Source organism: Eumetopias jubatus, unplaced genomic scaffold, assembly GCF_037043125.1.
Source record: "Eumetopias jubatus isolate StellerSeaLion01/CBP00866 unplaced genomic scaffold, mEumJub1_p1.0 scaffold_1, whole genome shotgun sequence".
In the NCBI taxonomy this organism is placed as follows: domain Eukaryota; kingdom Metazoa; phylum Chordata; class Mammalia; order Carnivora; family Otariidae; genus Eumetopias; species Eumetopias jubatus.
The window spans coordinates 193677305-193698892 of NW_028274807.1; the positions used below are offsets into that span (position 1 = coordinate 193677305).

A 21588-nucleotide genomic window follows, 5' to 3' on the forward strand; every position below is an offset into this window, starting at 1 on the left:
CTTTTAGAACTAGGCATGTTATAATCTGGCATCTTCTATTTTAAGTTATAACAGTTAGCTTGAGTTCTAAAAAGTATTGTCTCCTGAGCATATATTATCTAAAAAGGAGTTGAAAAAAAATGAAAATTCACTGATTCGTCCCTTGGGTGAGATTTCTGAAATATCCATGTGAAGTAATATAAAAGTTCTCAAAGAATTTTGGAACCAGAGAAATAAGTAAATATATGAGATGGAGAGTTAGACAGTGCACATGATGACCAAATTTAGAAATTGCTCAAATTTAGAAATGTGGCAAATAATAAAGTTTGCTTTCTCAAATTTTTTAAAATTCTGTTTGTTGTTTTTAACTTTGGGGAGCCACGTACCCTTTTAGAAGCCAATGAAAACTTTTACATCTTCTGTAGAAAAATGTGTATAACCTGAATTGTGCACAGCATTTCACTTCCTTATCCCCACTCTAACCCCAAGGGCATCTGAGGACATTTAGGTAAAACCTCTGTCTAGATATTGCCACTTAATATTATATATTGCACATGTATTAGGAGTAAGTAGTTCCTGGTCGTTAATGAAATGAATGAGCTCTTGGTAATGTGAGACATGTCTTCAGCTCACTGCTCTTCAATTTTTGCTGAGAAGTAGGGGACATGTGCCAGGATTTTGATGATAGTTAAAGGGTGTGTACATTGGTAGGGTGGAAACAGATAGATGGACAGCACCACATTCACTAAACATATTCAAGTACAATATCCTAGAGGTGACAAATTTTAGTCCACACTCAGGAATAAGTTATGCCGGAAGAGTTTGCCTGGTGTTGGGTGTCATACTGAAGTATATGTTTACATTTTCATTAAGGACTTTTGGTTCATTATGTTTGTCTTGGGGTGCCAAAATTTCCACTTCACTGCAGATAATTCTATTTCACTTTTTTTTTGTGTGTGATTATAAGTAAAATTGAACACTGCAAACTAAGTTATGCTGTAGGCATTTGTGATAGTGCAAGGAGAAAAAGAGTTTTGGAAGTTACCAAGTAAGGGTAATTGGGTACCTACTGTGCTCCCCGTAAGACTAAGGGCTGAAGAAGACTGTAGGGTGTAAGATACCCTTACTACCTTGTGAAAATCATTAGAGACCCATTTTTTTTTCTATGTAGAGCATAACTAAGGAATAGCAGTGATGTACCTTGATAGTTCACTCTATCTTGGAACTTTACGTGAGCATGAAATTTGGGAAGGAAGAACTTGCTCAATTCTTTTTCTGAGAAGAGCCCTTGATGTGAGCTTTCTCTCTTCTATAGAAGCCTAGCCAGAGTCCAGGAGAGTGGGCACAGCATCTTTCCAACACCCAGATAGTGTAGGGCTTCTGGAAGGGGTTGGGGAGGGGGAGTTGGAGAAAGCCTGGGCTCCTGCCTTTCTCAGGCAAGCATGTGAGTCTGTGAATCACTTTCCCATCTAGCACACCCACCTGACTACAATATGTTCCCTTGATAAGAATAAAAATGATCAGTATAGCTCGTAAAGCACTTCCTACGTATACCCTAAATGAAATAATGATATTTCAAACACTGTGCTGATGGGCTCACATATGGTATCTCATTTAATCCTCATGATGACCCTGTGAAGTAGGTACTGTTAATAATATCACTATTTCAGGATGCCTGGGTGGCTCAGTGGGTTAAGTGTCTGCCTTTGGTTCAGGTCATGATACTAGGGTCCTGGGATCGAGTCCTGCATTGGGCATCTTGCTCAGCAGGAGCCTGCCACTCCCCCTGCTTGTGCTCTGTCTCTCTGTCTCTCTGACAAATAAATAAATAAAATTGTTAAAAAACTATCACTATTTCATTTGTGAGTAAGGCAGGGCTAAAAGAGAGATAACTTGTCCAAGGTTACAGTTAGTAAGTGGCAGAGCCGGAGTTGAGCCCAGCCAGACTAACTCCAAATTTGGTCTCCAGTTAGTCAGCCCTGATTGGAGTATGGAGTGGTCAGCCGTGTGTACACAAGGTGATCTTAGGATAGGTGTGGACTCTGCATTACACAACTCAGAGGCCTAAGCCACTGGGCTTTACAATGAGAAAGTCATTGCCTTTCCAAATCTCATCTAGTTTTTCTGATGAACTTCAGTGAGAAAGTCTCAACTTGGTACCAGTCTTGACCACCTTCTTAATACCTATTAGGTGTTTCCTGCCCTTACTGTGGGATATGGAGTGACATTCCTAAATGCTGTTTATCATAATCTGGCAGCCCCAGTTTTACCCTTTGTATCTGATATGCTGTCTGATTAGAGTTTCTGTGAGCAGACTGGTAATGTGGCCTTAGTGGGGCCTGCCTTCTTGGGTCTTGCTTGATTGTCTTTGACAGTGGTTGAGAGTACCAGCTTTGGAGGTGGATTACTTGGGTTCCATTTCCAACTGTGGGACTTCAGGCAACTTTATCTTTCTGAAACTGTTTCCCCACTTGTGAAATAAGTGTAATAATAGTACCTGCTTTAGGGGTAAATTTACTGCTAGTGGAGTAAATTTAATTGGACTTAAGTTTAATTGGATTAAATGAGGGAGTTCATGTAAAAAATATTTAGCACCATGCCAACATGAGTAAATATCCAAATAATAGATGATGATAACCATGAGGGAAACCAATCTGAGAACAAAGGTATCACATGGGGAAGTAGAGTGCTAAAAGAATGGCAGAGAAATGGAATCAGAGCCATATCTGAAGATTGCCCCATCTCCAATTTTCCTGCAATTTGTATAAGCCAGTTTGAGTTCAGGCTTTGTTACTAATAGCCCAATGCATCTTGACTGATAGAGCCATGAATATTCAGGGCTCTCTGTTTAGAAGCTTTATGGTTAGAAAAATGAGGAGATTCCAGCTCCTGCCATGAGAACCTAGTCCAGCAGAGAAAATGCTGTCTCATAAAAATCCTGTAAAAAAAGGCCCATAAAAAAGGAAGAAATGTGTTCCTGCCATTAAAAGATATAATTAAATTGATTTAGGAGCCCAGATAAGGAAGAGATGAAGGAAGACTTTATATAGGGAAGGTGGCATTAGAGATAGTCCCTGAGGATGGACAACTATTTAAAATGGTAGGTGGGAGCAGGGGTCGGTCATAGGGGGTCCAAGTTCTCAATGAAGGGAATGGCCAAGAGGAACTAGGTGACTAGAGATTTATTTCATAAAGCATAGATATGGAGGTAGGGCAAAAGTAGTGGCCCAAGTATTGTACTTCTATCTAAAGAGGAGAAGGAGAATTTGGCCCTTAGAGATCACTTTTTTATTTTTTCTGAATTAAGAGATGTTATTATGGTGCTTAATAGGTACAGAGGCATATATTGGGACAAACTGTATTTTGTTTCTATGATTTTTCCTATATGTTCCTGGCTCTGTGATGTCCTCTGCCATGGTACAGCAGAAGGATGACTTTAAGAGCTCCTCTGTCAATATGCTAAAGGTCAAAAGGGAAAGGTGCTTATGAACCCAGCAGAAGCTATGGATCTGTTGGGTTGCAAAGAGCTTAATTTTCCTTGGCTTGATTCTTTGACATCCCTTTTCTATTATTAATGTGTATGTGTGTGTGTGAGAGAGAGAGAGAGAGAGAGAGAGATGCCATCTCCAAAATGTCATTGTTAGATGTGTAAGTATTGTTATATGCCAAGGAAATACCATATCACAATTTTGGGAACAGTTTTGTTGTTGTTGTTGTCCTGTTCTCAGGGGTGGCTGGGAGAGTTTTCTTGACCAAGGCATTGACCCTTTTAGCTGAATCCAAGCCAGTTCATGTTGTATTGCAGATGGCTGCTCAGGAAAATTTTGGGCCACAGCCAGACTTCTCATGCTTAAAAAAAAAAAAAAAAAAGGAAGAATCACATTACATTTTTCTGGTAGGCTGAATTGAAGTATTTTCTGCAGCATGAGATGGAAACTGTAAAGTTTTGTATCACTATAGGGAGTAATAGAGAAAAAAGATGAGGATGACTTCCCAGTAAAAGCTGTTGTCTGAACCCTCAGAAAAGGCAGACTCTCAAGTTGCCCAGAAAAGGTCACATGGCTTCCAGGTCTAGATAATTCCACACATTAATCCAACCAGCTAGAAACCTGAGGACTCATAAGAGGTGTTTGATTGATTGATTTTTGTAAACTTTGGCCTGTTTTGATAATCTTTGTCTGCTGATTCAATCTGCTACATAATCTCTGGCCAACTAAAACTCTTAGAATGACACTTTAACAGTTTGTACCAAAGGAATGATCTCTCAAACAAAGTTCTCTAACCCAAACCTCTCCATTGGCCTTATATGTGTTTACCCATTTTCCACTGGAGGTGTCATTGGTGTCCCCCAAGAGGGTCAAGCAAGATGATGACTGAATGGCTGAAATGGATCAAGTCAACAAATATGAAACTTCTACCATGTGCTGGGCTAGGTGCTGAGAGTATAAGTAATAGACAAAATTTCCTGCCTGTATGGAGCTTCCATTCTTGTGGGGAAAACAAAAGGAGTCAAGTTTTGGGCTTGAGCCACTGGGGAAGGCTGAGGCCAAACAGGCTTAGTATGCGGGGAGATCAGGAGTTTGTTCTTGATCATGTTTTGTTGCAAAGCCCCATTCATCCAAGTGGTGATGCTAAGTAGGGATGTGGGTTCGGTGGAATTGGCTGTCTTGTGGCCTCTGCTAGAACATTATGGAGGTGGTGAGAGTACATACTGGGCTGCAGTGGGTTAGAAGTGGTAATGTTGATTTTTTATATTTTTTCTGCAGGTAGCTTGGCTTTGAAAATGGTAACTGGAGGGATGCAGAGTTTGGGGAATCTCCTCTCACCAATATGTGACACATTTGACCATATTCTTACCATGTAGGGAATGGGCCAGTAGAAAAAGGGTTATTGGTGAAACAAAGTCTGAAAGGGGAGGGAGAAGAGGAGTTCAGCTGTGGGTGGGTGGCGAGGTTTCCTCAAACCCAGGGAAGAGCTGGTCAGGAAAGGTCCAGATAAAGAGACAAGGTATGGAGTAAAAGAAGATTAAACCTAAGGAAATTGCTTGGTTTAGTGAAAAGAGAATGCTCCAGACTAGGAATTACCTTAGATTTCACTTTGATGCAAAAGAGGATGTGATGTTGGCCAAATCACCTCCTGTCGCTGAGTCCCAGTTTCCCTTTTGCATCACTACATTGAATAAAATTGTCTCAAAGGCTCATGTTGGCTGACACATGCCGCAGGTCTAAGCTAAATTTTCAGGGAAATTAGGAGTACCCCGGTGGCAAAAGAGTCATGTGTGCAATTTGATGGGACCATGTGGGTAGGATGTGGCAGGTGTGGTTGAAATAGGCAAAGGAAGGGGTGCCTGGGTGGTGCAGTTGTTTAAGCGTCCAACTCTTAGTTTCGGGCTCAGTTCATGATCTAGGGTTGTGAGAGTTAGCCCCACGTTGGGCTCCATGCTCAACGGGGAGTCTGAGATTCTCTCTCTTTCTCTCCCTCTGTCCTTCTCTCCTGTGCTGTCTCTCTCTCTCCATAAATGGGTGAATCTTAAAAAAAAAATAGGCAAAGGAAGACATGTTGGTGGTCAGTATGATGTGTTGGTGGTTTTATTCAGGTGCTGCTGATGGGGCAGTTTGCTTGCTGTGGGACGACACAGCAAGCCCAATACTTGGCTCGGTGGAGACAGGAACCACCAGCATGTCCCAGGAGACATTTTACAAGTAAAGGCTAATTTTACTTTTGCTGTTGATGGCATTTCTCAGCTATACTAATTACTATCCTGATAGAAACACTGCAGAAATATACCCTGTGCTCCCAAGAGTGCAGAGGAGTAAAGAGGTTGTTCTTAAATAATCCAAGAAGAGATTTTACCTGTGGATTCAAGCTACAGTGCTTCCTTAGTCATGGTTTTTTTAGTGGAAGATGCTCTGGCTTAAACCGAATTTCTGTGTTTGCCTTACTTTTAGATTTCAGACTATGTGATCTATTTCCTATTCAATATCAATTGCAAATAAAGTTATTGTAGGGAGGAAAATGATAGTTATGAGTTAAATGTTGTATATCAGGTTTTTTTAAAAAAGATTTCATTTATTTATTTGAGAGAGAGAGAGAGCATGAGCCGGGTGAGGGGTGAAGGGAGAAGCAGACTCCCTGCTAAGCAGGGAGCCTGATGCTGGGCTTGATCCTGGGACTGTGTGACTCTGGGATCATGACCTGAGCTGAAGGCAGACACTTAACTGACTGAGCCACCCAGCCGCCCCATGTATCTGTTTTTTAAAAAGGTATATTGTAAACTTGGGAATTATGTTTTGCTTTCTTCTCCTTCTTTTGCTTTCTTCTTTAGTTCCTTAATAAATATCTGGCTGCCTCTCCATCCATCCATCTACTTGTTAAAATAATATCCCTGAATATAGTAATTGTTTAGTAAATAGATGTTGAGTAAAATGCACAAGTATATACAGAGCCAAGACCTCTTGGGCTTTGTGAAGTCAGGAGGCCTGGATCTAGTCCTCACTCTGCCATAATTTGGCTGTGTGACCTTGGGAACTAGTTGCCAGCCTTATAAAACTGGGAGAATTCATGTAAAACCTGGCTTTCTGAATTTTTTCAACACTGGGCATGTCTGGTAGCCCTGAACCCAGTGAGCTGGAGTTAAATAGTTGTTGCTTACCTTAGCTGGGACGTTGTCTCTCCAGGTTCCTCTAGGCCACACCTTGGTTGACAGGTATACATTCTTAGTCTGAAGGTTGAATGGAGAACATTTTCAAATTCAAGATGTTAATAAGATATGAGCATCTTTGGATCTCAGAGACTTGGATGAAAATCCTGACCCTACTGTGAGAGGGGTGGTGGCATCATCTTAATACTCCTGGCCTGTAGGAGTTTATCAGCCACCCACCCAGTCTTGGAAATGGGAAAGGACCTCCTTTTGATATTTGGGGAATGAGAAATGGGCAAAGTGTGTCAGGCATTGGTTAATTCTTGAACGTCAAAGGCAATTGACATGATTATGGGTGATGGTGGAAGTCTGGTGCCTGGCCTGGAGTAAAAGGGATCAATCATGTTTCCCAAATGACTGGAACAAAAAGGAAGAGAAAAGTATTAAAAATTCACCATAGATTAAGGTCTCACCCTCTATGCGAGGAAGGCAGATGCTGAGGCCCTTTTAGGGAATTTGCTTTGCAGGAGAGGAGCTGCCTTTGTTTGCTTTTCTGATGACTTGGATTTCTACAGCTGCTCATGGTTCTTGAACTTCCTGGAAAAAGTACAGGCAGATAGAATTGTGATGAAATCAGCATCCCAGCCCTATGTTTCCTAAGGACACTGTTGATTCCAATAGTATAGCTTCATTCCAGCAGCTGGCTTGGATTTTATATTGGGATAGATATGACAAGGGGTGTAGTGTGTATTTGTGTGTGTGCATGTGTGTGTAGATCCAGTGCTATAATTAAAACAGGATAACCATTACAAAAAATTGATGGTTATTTGATTTGGGGGAGAAATGGCTTTAATTTCCCCAAGTGTTTCATTTTCTTGGTATTCTTCAAATGTGCATTATCTTTCAGATGACTAATAGGAAGTTCAATACACTGGAGTATACTTTATAATGAACATTATTTGAAAAAAATTGAGCTTATTGTACACTTCCACCAGAAGGTAATACGAAGTTGTTAGGAGTTTGGGTGGGGTTTTGGTGTCTGAATGCTACTGTTCTTTCTGCCTCTATCCAGGGTCTGACCAAAAAGGGATATATACCTACAGCCCAGCAGTCAAAGGAGAAATATGGTATGGCTTTATTAATCCCCAAGGATAGGCTCAGTATCCCTCCATGCAGGGATTTTTTTTTGACTAGTGAGAGAGCTTGCCGTTCCCTCCCCATTAGACCTCTAGATGGCCATGCCTGCTGCTTGTTGACTCCATGTAGCCACCATGTTCAGGGGGAAATCAAGGTTAGCAAGAGGAGGGGGTTCTGCTGTGCTTACCACATGGATACCCACAAGTGAAAGGGTAAAGGAAGATGGGCAGGGCCCTGTCCGTCCAGACAGGGAAAGGCCCTGCCTGCTTTACTGGTCCCCGTAGCTGGAAAGTGTTGGGTGGATGGCAGAACTGCCTAAGAAGGCTGTGTTTTCAGGAGTGGTCATCGTGGGAGAGCAGGAAGCAGATGGGAGGTGTGGGGCCGCTTGCTCTTTTGGGGGTGCACAAGTGGAAAAGAGGATGTGGGGCATGGCTGTGTTCCTTTTGCTAGCATCCACATTCCAGTCAATGTCCTGGTCACTGGTCAGTCATATTGGCACTCCTTTTTGGGAGTGGGGCCAATGAAGACTGTCAGAGAGGTGTAAGTCAAGGATGATGGACATTACCTTTTGATGTCTAACACCTTCATAAGAAATTGGGAAATAAGTTTTGTCACAAATTTCCACACATAATGATAAACCCTGCTAATGTGTCTATCAGGTTTTTTTTTTCCCCCTAGGCACTCCCATATTCTTGATTTTATAATTTGCCCTTTATCAATAGCTAAATAGGTATTAGAATAACATAATAGTAATAACTCATATTTATTGGGAGCTACTGCATACCAGTCACATATATTGACTCCCTTGTTCCCCAAAATAACATAGTGAGGTAGTTGTCATTTCCATTCTCATTTTGCAGATGAGAACACAGAGGCACATAGGTAGCAAATGGCAGAACAAGGACACCAACGTAGGTGGTCAGGTTCCAAAGTGCATATATACTTCTGTCTCTGGAAGAGGTGGGTTAACAAGAGGATGCTGGCCCAGGAATTGGGAGACCAGCATGGAGCTTAGAGCCTGGCTTGGCTCTACCATAAACCTGTTGTGTGAGTGACAGCATATTAATGAATTCCTCATTTTGAACCTCAGTTTCCCTGACTATAAAGTGAGGATGTGATTTCTATTCAGGGTTTTTGGGCACAAGACTCACTGTATTAGCTTCCTGGGGCTGCTGTAATAAATTACCACTAACTAGGTGGCTAAATTTCACAGCAGAAATTTATTCTCTCACAGCTGTGGGAACCAGAAGTCCAAAATCAAGGTGTATGCAGGGTTGATTCCTTCTGGAGGCTCGGAGGGAGAATACATTCCTTGCCTTTCTCTTAGCTTCTGTTGGCTGCCAGTAACCCTTGGCATTCCTTGGCTTGTAGACACATCACTCAGTCTTTGCCTCTGACTTCGCATTACCTTCTCCCCCTTGTCTCTGTGTCTCAAATCTCTGTCTGTCTTCCTCTTATGAGGACACTTGTCTTTGGATTTAGGGCTGCCCTAAATCCGGGAAGATCTCATCTCAAGATCTATAACTTTAATTATATCTGCAAAGACTCTTTTTCCAAATAAGGTCACATTCACAGATTCAGGGGGTAAGGACTTAGACATATCTTTTTTTTTTTTAAACATCTTAAATTTTTAATTCTTTCTTTACAGATTACCTAGACCACTTTTGATTAAGAAAACTGTACAAAGTTAGTAACTGCCACAAGCAAACGCCAGGCGGTGGCACGTGTCAATTTTCCACAGAGTCCTGCTTTTCGGGGTGTCTGAGTGCGTTGCTCGGGGTCTCCGCTCACACTCGCTGGAATCGGTCACGGCAGAGTTTAGTCCACAGGTTGCTTCTCCCTGTATTTCCTTGTAAACTCTTCAGCGTTCTTACAGAAATTTTTTACGGTCTTTAGAGTATTCTTCAGCTAGGTCAGCCCGAAGTGGGTGCTTGGGCTGGGAGTCGTTCACCAGTGCTATGAGGGACTGGATTACTTGGTCGGTTTTGGTTGCCGGCTTCCAGTTTTTCAGCACTAATTACTGGCAGACAGACCTGCCCCTCATTGATATTCGGGTGATAGGTCTTTGTTTTAAATGTGATCTTCAGTGGTTTGAATGGGTACTCTGCTGGAAAGTTGATTTCGATTCTGAAGGCCCCTTATCATATGGAGGGTTGTCAGGAACAATAAGCCCTTGCCAAGTCAATAAATTAGCTTCATCAACCTGGATGTTATGGTTTTTCATTCCACATTTGTGGATTTCTTCAAGCTCCTTCATCAGCCTCCTGCTGGCCGCCATCTTGTATCTGATGCTGCTGCTTTCCCCAGGACTTAGACATATCTTTTTTGAGGCCACTGTTCAACCCTCTACACTCACAATCCAGCTTTTTATCTGCTGCAATATGACAATGACAAAAGATATTGGAAAGGAAAGGATTAAAGCTAGGTAATGGCTAACACCTCCTGGGCAGATTGATGCAGTGGGTAAGAACATAGTATGTGGAGTCAAGACCCCTGGTTTCAAGCAATGACTCTGCTACAATCAGCCGTGTGACCTTGAACAAGTCACTGAATGCTCCTCGGCCTGTTTTCTACTCTGTAAAATGGAGCTAGGAATAGGACCATCACAGGATTGTTAAGTGAATGACCATAAAGTGCTTAGAGCAAGGTTATATCACTGTTAGCTGTTCTTATTATTGTTGTTGCTGTTGTTACTTCCATTTAGAAGTTAAGTTTATGCCCATGATTTTAATAGAGAAATAAATTTTACAGGGATGCATTTAAAATATGGCAAGGAACAACCCACAAGCATGCTATTTTTCCACGATATTTTAAATTAGGATGTCCAAATGTGTCTGAAATGTGAGGATTATACTTTCCAGCACGCTGAAACAATTTTTGGCTTAATCTTTTTAGACATCAAATAAGCTGAAAACGGAGCGTGGTTGTGCTCACGTTGGAAGAGGCGGGCAAGCAGATGGAAGGTGGCTGAGGGAGCATTTTGATGTGCTCATGGAGGAGGCGTTAATATTTCAACATCTTTCTTGTTATTTACAGATAATTTTTATGATAAATTTTCAGAGATGCTCAGTTTTTTTCCCTTTTCTCTGAGTGGCACAGAGTTGTAGCAAATCAATCTTTTAAATAAGAAGCTGAAGAACTTAGCAGTCTCCTGTGTGGAGACTGACTGCAGTTCGATTTTTGTATCTAAAATGAAGTTTAGTTTTCTGGATTCTGATTTTATTTTCTGTGATAGTTCAGCGCCTTGCAAAATTTCCCCAATAGCCTAGAGTCAGCAGGAGTGATTATTGGCCTAAGTTTTGTTTTAAAAATAGATGAGCTGATTGCTTTGTATTAATATTATATTCCTATTCTATTTTAAGCAAAGAGGAGACAGAGTTGAATAGGAGAGTCCATAAATTCTTCAAAGGCGGATTTGTAGTGGAGGACAGATCTTCAAATAAACCATCACAACATAGTATATGATAGATGCTCTGACTGAGGTGTGTTAATTGCTTCAAGTAGTCAAGGAGAAGTCTTCCAGAGGCGGATATACCTGCATTTAAATTTTGTCTCTAAAATCAAGATCAGCCACTTGGTCTCTCTTTGAGTTTCTATTTTCCCAATAGTGAGGTTTAAATGAGATAATATACATGGAGTGCTTAGCATGAAGCTTGGCACATGGTAAGTGTCCAGTAAATGTTAGTCATTATTACTAGAGGAATAAAGTATGGGAAGAGCTGTCTATGGAGTAATTTTGTTAATTTATTCATATGGCTTGATATTTCTGTATCACATTGCATGGTACATTTAATGTGTGCATGCTTTATTACCTGTCTCTAAATCTTTCACCAAAGTTCATTTACTAAATTTATGTTCTATATCACATGGACATAAAATCAGTTTGCTCTATATATATCCTGAAATTTGACATTTTGGATACAGCTTGGCACATAATTTTTTAAAAATACATCACTCTAATTACAGGCACTGATAGATACTTAGACACTTGAAAAGGATATTCTGTTCCATCTATAGGGAACAGAGCCTCACTCAAACCAACTCGAGTAAATGAGGCTCTGTTTTAAAAAAATAAGTATCAGTTAATCATAGTGGGTAATAGTACAGACTTTTGAAGTCCCAGGTCTGCCCATTATAGCTTTATTACGACTTTGGGTAAGTAACTCAACTTCTGGAAGATGCCTCTTCAGGTGTAAGCACGGGGATGGTGATTCTTGCTTCAGTACGTGCTGGTGAAGACAATGTGAATTAGCATGGAAAGCCCCTAACGCAAAGCACAGAGTAAGTGTTTAATAATGATATTATTACTCAAATGGTGTTAAGAGGGCTAGATTCTTCCAGAAATCTGATGATAAGAACCAAGGTCTAGCTGGGGCTTGGAGTTGAGAACACATGGCCACACTAGAGGCAGAGGAATAAGGGTTTTAAATAGTTACTCGGACTCTGTTATTAACCTATCTTCTCCACAGTTACTTTTCGGTCCCCGCGCACGTTTCCCCTCACCTCTAACTGGTTTGTTCTTTTCACTGTCCGGGTTAAGGTCCCTGCGGAATCTGACGGGCTCCTCTAAATGCCACGCCCCCTGGGTGAGCCGGAGGCTCGCACTAGGCGCTGTCCTTTGTTGCGGGCTGGCCATGGATTGGATGTGCTGGGGTCACGTGCCAGCCTCTGGACCAATGAGCAAAAGCTGGTGGGTCCTGGCCGCCGAGCCCCCGCGCCTCCTCTCCGCTGGCAGGCGTCAGAGTGCTGCGAAGGGTATTTGAACCCGCTGGCAAAGATTTTGGTGACTTGATTGGTACATCACATGGCTGGAGAAGCTCGTGAATCCGGAGGTGCGATGTGGCTGGCCCGCGCGCTTTATCCTGTTCCCGTCCCTTCTGTCCCTCAGTGACCGTCACACCCATGGCCCTTGCTTCTCGGGCATGGCCGCCCAGTGGTGCTTGGGGCCTCTGCCTGCATTGCTTCTCCTACCTTAACCCACGCCTCCCGCAGGAAGAGCGGGCTTCTGTCCCCCCAGGTTCTAGCTCGACGGCACCTCCTCAGAGAGGCCGGCCTTCCTGACGGTGTGTGAAGGAGCCTGCCAGCCCTACCTCACCACCCCATTTAGTTCTGTCGCGCATTTAACCAGTTTCCTTGTTTGCTTATTCCCTTGTTACCTGTCGGGTAATAGGTTCGTCGAGTCTGTTCCTCAAATATTTCTAGAATGCCTCCATCGGAGCAGGGACTTGTTAGTACATTTGTTTTCAAAGAATGAGCATGAACTAAGGTATCTACCATGCAAATACAATAAAGGAGCTATGGCTGCCCCGGCTTTGTGACCACTATAAAGTGTGTGTGTGTGAGAGAGAGAGAGAGAAGGAGGGAAGGGAAGGAAGGAGGGAAGCAAGGAGAGAAGGATGGAGGGAAGGAAGCAAGAAAGAAAAGAATCTCCAGGGAACCCCGGTAGTCCCGCATTGTGCCTTTTCCCCTTTCTTAACCCAGATGACTTGGGTTCAAATCTTGTTTCTTCCACTAGGGGCCTCCAGTTGTGACTCCTTGGGCAAGGAACTTAGTCTCTCTGTGCTTCAGTTTCTCATTCATAAAATAGGGATAATAATGGCACCTATCTTGTAAAACAGTGTGAAGATGAAATTAACTGAATCTTGTAAAATGCTGAAGCAGAGGCTGGTACAGAGTAAGGTAGCTCAACCCACATTAACATCTGTTAGGGTGAAGTGCTGGGGAGCTGTTGAGGTTACGGTCATGAGTTGAGGACTGGAATCTGTGGCCCACCAAGACTAGTGGGGTAAGGTGGACATTATTCCTTTACTTGCACAAAAATACATCATTATAAAATATGTGATGCTCTGAAGGATGCTCAGCATGCTATGAGCAGTATAAATGCAGGAACCTCATTTGGATTTGCCTTGGGGGCTGGTCAGGAAGTCTTCCCAGCAGAGGTGACATTTGAGCTACAATGTGAAGACAGAGAGTAGGGTTTAACGAGGTCAACAAGGAGGGGGTAGCTGGCAGTGCAGGAATCGTGTCTGCAAAGGCTCCAAAGTGAAGGACGGCATGATGGGAGAGCAGGGAGTTTGGGAGATGACTACTGATGAATGATATCTCGTGTGGGTATTATTCTCATTTTGTAGAGAGGGAAACTGAGGCTCAGGGGGTATCTACTCAGAGTTTCATTCCAGGGTGTTGCCTGAGCTCCATTATAGGGATTCTGATTCAGTTGGGAATCAGAATTGGGCTGTACACTCTAATGTGCAACTGGGGTGGGAACGGCTGCTCTTGGCTTGTTAGAAATTCAGGCTCTCAAACCTCAACCCAGATCTAGTGAATTGGACAGAACCTGCATTTTAATGAGATCCCCGGGTGAGGTGTGTGCACAATGAAGGGAGAAGCCCTGGTTTGCGCATAGACTCACCCAATGTTGGTCAAAAGAAGCAGTCAGTTTCTTCATTCTGTTCTCAGATATGTTGATTCAGAAGGTCAAACATAGGGCCCAGAAATCTGCATTTGTAAGAATGTAGTTCAGAAGCAGTTGATCTAAGACCAGATTTAAGAACATACTCTTGAGGAAGAATGAAGGGGAGTAAGTCAGAGGGGGAGACGAACCAGGAGAGATGATGGACTCTGAAAAACAAACTGAGGTTTCTAGAGGGGAGGAGGGTAGGGGGATGGGCTAGCCTGGTGATGGGTATTAAAGAGGGCACATTCTGCATGGAGCACTGGGTGTTATGAACAAACAATGAATCATGGAACACTACACCAAAACAAATTATGTAATATATGGTGATTAACATAACAATAAAAAAATTAAAAAAAAAAAAGAACATACTCTTGAGAATGTCAGAATGGGATAGGGATAGGAGTAAGCCATGAGAAGGATGTGGACTTGAACTTAAATCTGAAAATGCTTCTGGCCTTATGAAGTCTGGGGCCTCCCTTCAGTGAATCCATTTGCAAAATTCAAATACTTTTTGATCATCTAAGCTTTAAATAAAACTTGGGAAAAGGGCAGTGTTCACATTAGGGATACTAATGGCCTATTAAATTTGAGGGTTGGTGAAAGTTCTTGAGGGTAGCAAGATTAGTGGTCTGGGTTCCTCTGGAATAGTTTTTATCAGCTCCTGAGACCAATTGTTTTATGTGGCTCAGAATAATAAAAAGACACTTATCCTGTCTGTCTTAATTTTCCAGATGGCCTCCAGGAAAATTTCCAAGCAGAAATCACATTTATTTAGTTCAAGAACCTACTGGGAAGATGATATAGTCATAGCAAAAGCCAAATTCTCATTGACTTTGAATTTAATGTTTTTCTGAATTATTGTCTCTCTAGGTTTTTAAAACTTTGTTTACTTTTTTCTTTTCATGACTCTTCTGAATTTCTGTGACTTTGATTTAACTTAATTATCCCCTTGAACTGTGTAACTAATGAAATTAAAAGGTAATTTGATAATGACTGTTTTGAAAAATGCATGCTCTTTAAAGATGCAATTAATGTGGATTTAGTTTGATTTTTCTCCTCCCCCTTTCCCATAAACACAATAATATTGTGCTAATTGGGGGAAATTTTGAGTATCTCTTATGTGCAGTACACCCTTCTAGGCACTGTGGGGTATGAACAAGACTGGCTAACTTTGGGGGCTCAGTGCAAAATGAAAATGCAGGGCCTTTTTAAAAAATTATTGGACAACAGACATTAAACCAAACATGGGGTTCTTCTAAGCCTGGGGCTGGGCCTATGAGGCTCCACAGGTCATACCCATGAAGTCAGCCTGGGTGTGAGGTCCTGGGGTGCCCAGTTAGGAGTCACAGTCATATGGAGAGAGCAGAATCAACTGTACCTTGGCTCCTTTTTGCACCTCTCTGGGGCAGTAGACTCGCTCCTCTGTGGTTTGATTTCTCACACCATTGAGGAAGGAGGTAGAGTATCCAGAAGGCCACATTGTTTTTTTTTTTTTTTTTTTTTTTTGGTGAGATGGTTATGGTCATATAATGAATAAACACACATACCAGTGCTGGAATTTTAAATGGGTACCTGTTTTGTGATATGAAATTGGTAAATGTGTATTGCGAGTCTTAAAAATATTCTTATTATTTCACCAATAATTCCTCTTCTAGGAATTATATGCACACAAAGTAAAAAGATGTTCATCACAATTGTTCTATTTTAAATATTAACAAAACATGGGAACTAACCTAAATATCCAACAGTAAAGGATATCTGTATTATCATATTACTAAATACCAACCAGACTTTTAAAAACTGAAGAATATTTAATGACATGCGAGTTGCTGTATTTTATGCCATATATTATAAATAAATGATCACTAATAACTTCCCCTTCAGTCAGCCTTGATAATAGACACGCTTAGATATTGTAGGGACAGTGACATTGCTCAGGGCCACTGCCCAGTCAAGATTGATTCATTCTTTTCTAATCATCAAATGTGTCCACCACTTGAACTCTGGCCTTTTCTGCCTAGTTTCCCACCATCTATCCATTACTTTGGCTAACATAGATGCATTTGTATTTGCACTTCCCTTGTTCTGCACCTTTGCTTGGTTGGCCAGGACTAGTCTCTAGATATCCCCACCCACATCTTGAAATCCTGTCAATATTTCAAATAGAATTACAAATTCTATTCTCTCTGAGAAGTTTTTTTACCCCTTCTAATTATCCCAGCCAGAAACTGAGTGGTTCCTCCTCTGATATATTTTGTAGCATATTTTTTTTTAAAGATTCTTTTTTTTTTAAGATTTTATTTATTTATTTGACAGAGAGACAGCAAGAGAGGGGAACACAAGCAGGGGGAGTGGGAGAGGGAGAAGCAGGCTTCCCACTGAGCATGGAGCCTGATGCGGGGCTTGATCCCAGGACTCTGGGATCATGACCTGAGCCGAAGGCAGACGCTTAACGACTGAGCCACCCAGGCTTATTGATTATATTGCTTATATAGCATGCTCTGTATTATTGCTTTCTATCATAATTATTGGTGTCCAAGTCTTCCCCCCCTCACTGGATTATTAACCCTTCAAGGAGGAGATCTTGTATATCTTTGAATCACCCAAGTCATCTCCCTCGTAAGAGTCATTTGATATATAATCTTCTAGTGCATATGTTCAATTAATTGCATGATGAGGGCAACATGAATAGGAAATTTCCAGGGATGACACAGAAAAGATATAGCAAAATGAGAAACGGATAGAGGGGGCTATAAAAATTTCAAAACTCTAAAATTGAATTAATGGAAGAATAAAAATAGTTTTAACTTATTTGAAAATAAGAGGCCATCTCATAGGTGTTGTCATATGTCTAGTGTTTTTCTTCATGGGTACATCATTCATCTATCTGGAATGTATTTGTAAAAATAAAGAAGAGAACATTATAAGACTTAAAGACAACTGAGTCATTGATGTAGGTAATGAGATATTCTGTGGGTAAACCACATTTTTGCAGTGGAGAGTTGATCCCATCACAGATACAAGTTAAGTGTTAAGACTACTTTTGTTTATTTGTTTCATCGTAAATGAATATATCTTGATGAAAAGGCAGTCATTTTGGTTGGCCTAATTTGGGGAATGGATAGAAAAGAGAGTGTCATGCTTTTATTATAACGTATTGGTAGTGAGAGAGGATTTGGGAAAAATTGGTCTGCAATTTTTAAAACAATGTAAATCTAATATAATTTTTTTTTTTTTTTTGCTAGAAAAATTCTATTGGTTTTTGAAGCAACACATTTTGGAGTTAGGAAGTGATTTCAAGTATCAGTTCAGTTAGGCAGATTAATGACTGGGTTAGAAATATACCTAAGAATCTCAATTCATATAGGCAGGGGGAAGAAGATTCTGTGGGACTCTCGGTTACTATTCTGGATTTCCTCCTGTTTAGTGTTTGGAAGAAGAAATAAGCATGCTTGTCAAGTTTTCAAAGTTGGTTGAAAAAATTGGGACACATTAGGAACTTGGTAGTTGAAACCAAAATATAGAAGCCAACAAGGTTAAAAAAAAAAAAAAGAAGCCAACAAGGTTAAATTTAATATAGATAATTGTACATTTATGAACATCAATTTAAACAAGCATCCGTAAAAGTTTATGAAATGTGTGACTTCACTGCAGTTCCATGAAGAAGGCAAGGAACCTATTGGCCACAAGTTTATTACATGCCTCTAGTGTGAACTGATGGCAAATTACTAAATAAGGACAAAACTAATGCACACTGAGACAACATTGAAAGGAACCTGATATTCAGCTCAAAAATGGTGATGTCTCAATTTCAGACCTCTCCTGAAGCACAGACTCACCTTCTGTCCTTTATAGACAAGAAGATGATAGAGGGCAGTGAAGAGTTGGATCAGTGGAGATTTGGAAACTAGGTCATATGATGAAAAGCTGAGGATGTTTAGTTTGGAGAAGTAAGCACTTGTGGAATGAAAGCACTTTTGATAACTGACCTCAGATGTTTCAGTCTCCCAGTGCAATGCTTCTCAAACTTCTGAGTGCGCGTAAATCACCTGGGGATTTTGTTAAAATGAAGATCCTGATTTAGTAGGTCTGCAGTGGGGCCCAAGATTCTGTAATTCTAACAAGCATTTAGATGATGCCAATGCTCTGGTCCTTGGACCACACTTTGATTGGCAAGGTTCTAGAGCAGCTCTGTACAGTGGAACACTCTGAGATGATAGGAATGTTCTAAATCTGTGCTGTCCAATATGGCAGCCACCTGCCATACGTGGCTATTGAGTACTTGAAATGTGTTAGTGTGAGGAACTGAATTTTACATTTTATTTAATTTCACTTAATTTAAATTTAAATAGTTACATGTGGCTAGTAGCTACCGTATTGAACAGTACAGTTCTAGGTGGTATAGCTAAAATTAATGATTAGAACTTAAAGGGATTTAGACTTCATTTTAGTTTTATGAGTTTTGGAGTAACTGTAGTCATTCAATATTGAGACAGCTGCCTAAAAAATTAGTATAGTAATCAAGTCTGTAAAGAATCTTTAAAGAATTTTGAAGAAGGGACATTCTTATTGGATGGGGAGTGAGGGGTACTAGTACCCAAGAGGCTATAGCATGTAATTGGAACAGAGAGTTAATCTGTGTAACACTGTGGTTCTCAGCCAGGGGCTGTTTTGCTCTCCAGAGGCAACACCTCGATACATTTTTGGTTGTCACAGCTGGAGGGAATGCTACTGGCATTTAGAGGGTAGAGGCCAGGGATGCTGCTAAACATTCTGTAAAACTCAGGACAGTCTCCTACAACAAAGAATTATCCAGCCCCAAATGTCAATAATGCTGAGGTGAAGGAACCTTGCCTTAATATATATAGAGCTTTTATAAATCAATAGTAACATGATTAACAATAAAGTAGAGCAATTAGTGAAAAACATGGACAGGCAATTCCCAGGAGGGAAAAAGATTCAAGGAAAGATAGTAACCTCACTACTGATAAAAATATATGTAGGCTAAAGTAATGAGATTATTTTCAGCTATCATATTGCCAAAGTTTAAAGGGAAAGCTAATGCACAGTAGTGGGCAGAGTGGTAAAATGGACCTTAATCACAGTTAGTGGGGGCTCTACGTTACTCCAGCCTTCCTGGGAACAATTTGTTTTTAAAATCCATATTTTAAATGGGTGTACCCTTTGCCCACCAGTTATTCTACATCTAAGAATTTATCCTGGAGGAATAATGAAACAGATTCATGTAGATATGCGTATTTGGACATGCATTATATAGCATTGTTTAATATGGCAAAGGTTGAAGAGAAACTAAATGTCCAGTTCAAAGGATTCGCTAAATAAATTATGGTACATTTCTGCCGTGGAATATTCTGCAGCCATTTGCATAGTAAGGTGGACCTTGATGAATGGAAGGATTTTGATGATAGAAAAAAATATTGATCAGGTTACAGAATAGTAATTTATATTGCAAAAGATTTGCACATATGACCATGTGTTTCCATTTGGGGGGAATGGGCAAATATTAGGACTAGTTGTCAGGGGATTTGAGTTCAAGTCAGCTACTCCTTAACTCATTTGACAAATCTGTTAATTCAGAGTTGCAGTTTCTTCCTGTGTAAAGTGAGAGTAATTCCTAAGCCGGCTACTCATTTTACAAGATGCCTAGACTGAAATTGATGCTTTGTTTGCAAAAAGACTCTCTGTGTTTAATGCCTCCAGGTTGGCACTGGCCTAATTTAAAATTATCTGAGCTTTTGTGATATAAAAGTTTAAGCGAGCTAGATGGAATTCACAGGCTGTTTCCCCCAGGCATTGTTTAGATTGCACAACCTTGGGACTTGCCTTCTTCCCTCTTTTCAGGTAATTGCTGGGGAGAGAAAACAAACTGAAAGAAGATGCAAGAGTAGGGCAGCTTTTTTTTTTTTTTTTTTTTCCCAAGGTTATGGCTGATAACGCTGTTAAAATTATTTCGTGGTGTGGCTGTTGAGGTTTCTCACTTAGCAATCTTTTTCAAAAAAAAAAAATGCTTGGAGCTTAGGTTTCTTAGCTTCTATTAAAATCAGACCAGCTTATCCTTCTCTTGATATTTGGTTGATGTTCCAATTATATATCTGACTAAAAACTGTACCACACAGAGTATTGAACATAGTAAAAACAAATATTAGAAAAATTATTTGTTAGGATTTTGTTTACAATTTTTTTTGGTGGAAAATAATTGCTTTTTAGGAGAGAGGTCTTGATTTTGCTGGCTTGTAGGAAATTTATATGTGTTTGAAATTACCTTTACTTATATTTTTCCTCATTTAATTCATAACAGGTAAGTCAAGCCCTTCTGAAAAATATTCAAGGCAAATGTTTTATCTGAATTAATGCATTATTCATAATAGGATCTGAAATAGTGGGTTGTTTAAATTATTTTTTCTGATGGAATATTATCATATTTCAGATATTTGCAACTATCCTCAGGTTTCAGTTTAATTTTTTAGCATGTACTAGACATTTTTTTTTAAAGATTTTATTTATTTATTTGACAGAGACACAGCGAGAGAGAGAACACAAACAGGGGGAGTGGGAGAGGGAGAAGCAGGCTCCCTGCAGAGCAGGGAGCCCGATGCGGGGCTTGATCCCAGGACCCTGGGATCATGACCCAAGCCGAAGGCAGACACGTAACGACTGAGCCACCCAGGCGCCCTGTACTAGACATTTTAAAAAAAATTATGGAGACTCTCAAACATGCAGAAATATAAACAGAAAATAGTGTAGACTCCCTGTGTACTTATAATCTTTTCCTAATCCATCAACTTGAGGACACTCCTGCCTTATCCTCACCCACCTACTTCCTCCTCCCCTGTTTGTTTGAGGTAAAGCACAGATATTCTATCAGTTCATCCGTAAATATTTTAGTTTTTATCTCTAAAAGATAAGGATCTTCAAACAAGTTCTAATATAATGCTATTATTGTCAGGAGTTCATTGGACAATTAGGTAGTCAGGGCCAGGGTCCCCAACAAGAAAACAGGGAGCCAGGACAGCTAAAACAAAACCACACTAGCATCCTGCTTCACAGCTTAGACAAGACCACAATAGCATCCTGTCTAGGAGCCTCTATAGAAGTGACTTTTGCAAAACATCCTGAAACAAAACAATTAGCTATAAAAAGTTGGTAACTATCACAAGTTGAGGCAGTTAGTCTCCAGCTGTCAGCCCAAAAAACTGTCAACACATGAACAATAACCCGATAGGTAGACAGGTGCATGATCAAAGCCTTGATTGGCACGCCTTAGCAGCCAATCCATAGGGGGCCCACACTCAGGATGCTCAAGATAGTTCCGCAGAAGAGCTTATAAAAACCCCTAGATTTGAATGGCAAAATG

General features: G+C 40.7%; 1 protein-coding gene and 1 pseudogene across 2 annotated transcripts in view; one reads left to right on the forward strand and one right to left on the reverse strand.

The window, feature by feature from the left end:
- Positions 1-21588, forward strand: part of ERC2 (ELKS/RAB6-interacting/CAST family member 2) — a 936802-nt gene that overhangs the window by 14019 nt on the left and 901195 nt on the right. The window lies entirely within an intron of this gene.
- On the reverse strand, positions 9575-10034 carry LOC114214639 (ubiquitin-conjugating enzyme E2 L3 pseudogene; annotated as a pseudogene).